The 5781-nt window shown below is 41.5% G+C and overlaps 1 long non-coding RNA gene across 1 annotated transcript; it reads right to left on the reverse strand.

Moving 5' to 3' along the window:
• Nucleotides 1-3111: 3111 nt before the first annotated feature.
• On the reverse strand, nt 3112-3886 carry LOC142571140 (uncharacterized). Its single transcript, XR_012825779.1, has 3 exons — nt 3820-3886; nt 3373-3459; nt 3112-3259 (listed from the first exon to the last, which is right to left on the reverse strand). It is a non-coding gene; the product is annotated as an uncharacterized LOC142571140 (long non-coding RNA).
• Nucleotides 3887-5781: the final 1895 nt, after the last annotated feature.

Below are 5781 nucleotides of genomic sequence, written 5' to 3' on the forward strand. Positions count from 1 at the left end.
AAAACAATTTTTCTAATTTTCATATAAAATTAAAAGCTGCTTCTGTGGGCACTGTTAAATTACCGAGGGTCTTGTTCTGCACCTCCACTGCTCTGAACATCATGTATATTTGGCTTGGTGAAGATAGTTCCTGGCTTTTACCTTTTGAAAGATTCTTACACTGTGAGCATGGAACCCTTTTTAGAAATGCTTGGAACAAGTAACCCGACACATAACAAACTATGTTTGCTTCTAGCACGTCTGCTGGTTATTCCGTGCTCGTGAAAAAGGAATTTGAAACTATTAAGCTCAAGCTCTCAGTCCCAGCAGGGCTCTCTTGTTCGAGTCTTAGTTTCTTTAACTCAGTTAAAAGAGTGGCTTTATCTGCTTCACAATTGCTGCTGTCTGAAAGCCTAAATAGCTTTCCAACAACAATATGCTTCAGACCAGCAGCGAACTGAAATGCATTGGGAGTCTCATTACAGCCACGCTGCTGCCGAATGATGCCAAACAAGTTCTCTAAGGGGTCTTGATTTAGACGACGAGTGAGCAAAAATTTGAAGTTGAAGGATTCCTGCAAATCTGTCCACAACATACAGATTGCTTTTATTGTAACCTGCCAACTTCTTATAGTGATGGGCTGTCTAGGTGCTTTGAGCTTCCATGATTTAATCCACGAGATGCATGAATTTAAGAAGTCAATATGCTCTGTAGAAGCACTAATTTCATACCTCATTTTTCGCTCTGTAATCTCCACACAAGAACTATTTAACGAATCAAACAACTGATCCATTTTTTCTACAAACTCTGCTGTGCTTGTGGCTTCCGGTGGAAGGACAGCAAGGGCTATAAATGTTTCTATTGCTAGGTAGACACCGTTGCTGAGTATCTGAGCAGCCCAACTAACTTTCATATTGCCAAATGTACTTTCGTAGACGTGCTTATGAGTCAGTTTGGGTAGCTATTTTTTTTCAAGTGGTGCTCTGACTCATATAAACTTTTAATGTGGCTCCAGGAAGCCACTTTATTACCAATGCAAAGATCATGCTTCCTCAGATTATTCCTGGTACATTTTACAAGTGAGGAGTGTCAAAAATGAAGTACATCTTCACTCCGTCAGTGATAAAGAAGGGCTTTTCAGGACTGACATCCAGTGTCTTAGCAATAACACAATTGCTGGCTCCCTGATCACAATCTAATGCCTTTACAATGAGACCACATGTCTTCAGCCGGATGATTAATTGTTTTAACAATAGTAAAAGGGGCCCGCAGCCGACTGTGCCCTCCCCGGTCAAAGAAGCTACTGGCTGAATCCATTTTTTTGGCTATTCCTGAAACTAACACAAGCACTGCAGTGTTGGCTATGCTACTAGTTCTTGCCCTTGCATCATCAACATATCCATGTATGATGTCTTGGCTTGAATCATACTGCAAATTTCTTTTTAATGAAATTTCACCCAAAATCAGGCAACAAGCTCTGTCGCGCACTTCCCATTTTTTGTTGTTTCTTCAAGGAAGCCAAGGATTTGAGGCAAAATGTCTGGCTTTACCAAAACGTCTGATAACCACGTTCTCAAGGACTTCACAGTAGGAAGGCTTAGTATCGTTGATAGGTACCTATATGCCTTTGGGCTCGTAAAATAAAGGTTGAGGTCAAACTGTCGGAATTCCACGGGCCACCGTCTACCATGTTTTCTCAGTGGCTGTAAATGCATTTGCACTCTCAAGATATCCAAAAAATCTCTGTTGAGGTACCTTCTTGCTTCACACAGAAGCTGTGTACGGGATGCAATTGGTCTTGTGGGCTTCTTTAGTCTTGCAACAACTTGACGAAGGCGGTTATTCTCATCCCGGTAGCGCTGCAGCCTCTTCAAAGAACGAGGAGTCAACACCTTCCGGATCCTGGCCCTAACTCTAGGTGTTCCTGGAAAATTACATGAAACAGCATTAGTAATGGAAAATATATACGCAGGAGGTTTCAAACCATATTTTTAAGTGAAGTTTTTATGAAACAGTTAATTAAATTTTGTGCAACAAAATGTATACATCTGCTGTAACATTTATATTTATGCACCACAAAGGTTACTAGCTTATTCTGATGCAATTTTTATCTTTATGCACTACGCAGTTCATAAGTTATGCCGAAATGGAAATACCAAACAAGCATTTTTCAAAAATCTATTTTGGTGTTTGCACGCCATGAGCATGAAGGCAATGGGTGATGCTGATAAAGACTGTACCTCTTCTGTCACAAAGGTACATGCCCATTGTAGAAGGTTGACCAAAATTGGGTATGCACCCAGTGACACAAACCAAAACATTAAATAAGAAAAATCAAGTAAATTAAAGAATTTACTGGATATAATCTGCTATTTCATTAACCGGTTGGCTCTACAACATTAAATAAATACGTTGCGTGTAGGTATTTTATTTGTTGCACAGAACCAAAAGGCTTTTACTGGCACTACTTTGTCAGCAGCCAAACGAAATGTAAGAGAAAAAGCAAACAAAGCTTTCTTTAAAAAAAAGGGAGCATACCTTGTGTAGATGTGGCTGTTGCAGATGGCTGCTGTGCTCCCAGGGAGGCTTGATCTTGGGGCGTTGATGGTTGGAAATCCATTTCAGAGTGCACTGGAAGAGAGAAGTGCATCTCATTGCACAAACGCTCGAGCAGGCACGCAGGCATCGATTTTCATTCTTAGGAAGCACCAACTTAGCGGTCTCGAAGTTTGAAACCGACAACTCTGTAGCCAAGTCGGGGAATTCTTGGCACTCTAAAAAAAGACAGCAACACATTCAGTTGCATATGTGCTTGAGAAGCAAGGCATCACATGGAATACACTGTTTCAAGCAAGAAGGGAATGAAACTTGCCATCCATGGCAATAGCTGCTGCAAGCCGTGATTTGCATGACTCCGATGTGGACGTCTGGGTCCTGGCTTTTGGTGTGCCTGGAATTGATTGGTTGAACTGTGTTATGAATGTTCTAAGTAACTGGCAAAACAAACCTACTGTGTGTGGGCGCAGGTGCTACAAGTGACTGACACATCTGGAGAGGCTTGAGGACTCCGATATGCTTGCGATTCTGATGGGAAGCCTAGCATTAAGGTGTCCACTAAATGAAATGAACATGTTTTATGTTGACACATTGTACACAAAGGAAGATTTTGCTACTCAGTGCTCTGCATTCTATCACGAAAATAAAAATTCCTCAAGCATACCATCCACAGCAATGTCACTAAGACCTGTTGTCACAGAGAGGTCTGGTTGTGCAGGGCTACCTAAATGAAGGAAAGGACAGCATTTGATTACACAACCGTTCATGTAGGAGCATAGGTATCCCAGTAGTGAAGGAATTGCGTGAAAAATATTGTTTGAGGTAGCACAGACTTACTATCTGCGACAGTAGCAGCCTCGAGCCTTGATTTGAAGGAGCATGGTGTCTTAGTCTGGATAGTGGTCCTGTCTCGTTTTGGCGTGCCTTGAATTGACAGGTTAACATAATTTATGAAGTCGTAGCTTTTACGAAAACTGCAATACAACACAGCTGTAATGACAAACATGCTGTCGATGGCTTTGGTCAACAATGCATCTGGGTAGGCTTAAAGGCGTGATTACGTGGGCAGCACTGTGGGGCATCGTGTGCATGCTTGTGTATCACATGTAATATGCACAATTTCCAGAGCTTTGGTAAAACCGTTGCTTACAATCATTAAACAAAATAAATTGTGCCTTCATGTAGCTGCAGCTGTCTTAAGTGGGTGTACAAAATATGTTTGAAGCATAAGTTTATAGGACTCCAGTGTATTGCATTAATTCACTTTATGAAAGATTTCCTTACCCTGGGTAGCTCTGCGAGTCCCCAATGGTGCTGGTTTGGCAAAGTCTTGGAATTGGGGCAGTCCAAAAACAGTGAACTAAATACTTAGAGGAAACACAATTAGGCTGCAACAACCTGAAAACTACTGCCTTACCTAATGCAGGCTTTGGTTGGCTGTATGTATGGTCACCATACACAGGAGGTAGCGACAGTTCTGCATATAAAACAAATTAGCATAAATTAAAATTGATCATGCCGGATAGCAGTGACAGCTTAGCATATTGCAATGAGCAGTGACATACCGGTGGTCAACAAATATGCTTCTAAGGCAGCAGCAGCTGCTGCTGTCATGGACTCTGTGGACTGCTCTGAAGGGATTGCTGGAATGACTGCTAGAAAAGTAAAAATGCACAATTTTCAGAGCTCAGGTAAAACCATTGCTCACAATCATTAAACAAAATAAATTGTGCCTTCATGTAGCTGTAGCTGTCTTAAGTGGGTGTACAAAATACGTTTGAAGCATAAGTTCATAGGACTAGCCAGTGTATTGCATTAATTCGCGTTATGAAAAATTTCCTTATTCTGGGTGGCACTGTTAGTCCCCATTGGTGCTGGTTTGGCAAAGTCTTGGAATTGGGGCAGTCCTAAAAACAACAGTGAACTAAACACTTACAGGAAACAAAATTAGGCTGCAACAGCCTGAAAACTACTGCCTTACCTAATGCAGGCTTTGGTTGGCTGTATGTATTGTCACCATGCACAGGAGGTAGCGACAGTCCTGCATATAAAACAAATTAGCACAAATTAAAATTAACCATGCCGTATAGCAGTGACAGCTTAGCATATTGCAATGAACAGTGACATACCGGTGGGCAACAAAGATGCTTCTAAGGCAGCAGCAGCTGCTGCTGTCATGGACGCTGTGGACTGCTCTGAAGGGATTGCTGGAATGACTGCTAGAAACGTAAAAAAAAATTTAAGACCCATGCATGGTATACCACCCTAGTTTTACAGCCCAAAGCAGCAGGTCTTCATTGCATACAAAGGCGACCGCTTGAAGGGTAATGAGCCATGGTTATGGAAAAGGTCTCATAAAAATAGTTAACACAGCACTGCACTTCATGATGAACCACTTTCCATACCTTGGAAGCAGACAAATTGTTTCGGTGCTGTTACAGCTGCCAAACATTGCTGGTCTTCTGCATATCCAGCTAAATAAATATTTAAATCATACCTTGAGGTGGTTGAGGCCCTTTGTAGAACACTGAAATTGAAGTTTTCAAACCATGAAGCTCTTGCATTCAAGTGAGCACCAAAATAAAAAAAACGAGCAACAAAGCAAGAAAGGTCAGCTTACCTTCTGATACCAAATCTCTGAATGTAGGGTCATAAACAGGCACAGTAGGCACTGCAGTTTACTTAAGTCTTTTGCGCATTCCAAGCGATGCTGCTCCTGTTTTCAGGAACATCTCGGGAGTGAAGTGGCATTCACACAGCTTATGCTTGCTCAGTTGCTGTATGGAGACATCCTTTAGCTCTGGTACATTGGTGTAATCAATCCGAGCTGTTGCCCTGGAGACAAAAGACCATCCTGATTTTGCAAGGAGCTTAAAGGAAAAAATAGCAGCAGGGTCGTGTCATTTTCATTCACCGGTACCTTTACATTACTAAACTAATTATGAAGTTTTTAACAATGTGGTGCTAAAATGAAAGTGTAGTAAGCATTTTGGCTCGATGGAAGAGACACTGAACCTATCTGTGTTGTGAGGTGATCCAGACATCATTTGTTTTCAACTCCATTACAGTTGAGATGCACAGGTAATTGTTTCAGCAGCACATTCATGCAGACAGCCAATGTGCGGTATACTTCGATGAATGTATGAAGGCACACTAATCAATGCAGATTCTGAGACTTGCGCCAAGCGTTCATTATCCACCATAAAATGCAATACCAGTTACAAATACAAATTTCTTAGTGTGCAT

This window comes from Dermacentor variabilis, chromosome 2, assembly GCF_050947875.1.
Source record: "Dermacentor variabilis isolate Ectoservices chromosome 2, ASM5094787v1, whole genome shotgun sequence".
Lineage (NCBI taxonomy): Eukaryota > Metazoa > Arthropoda > Arachnida > Ixodida > Ixodidae > Dermacentor > Dermacentor variabilis.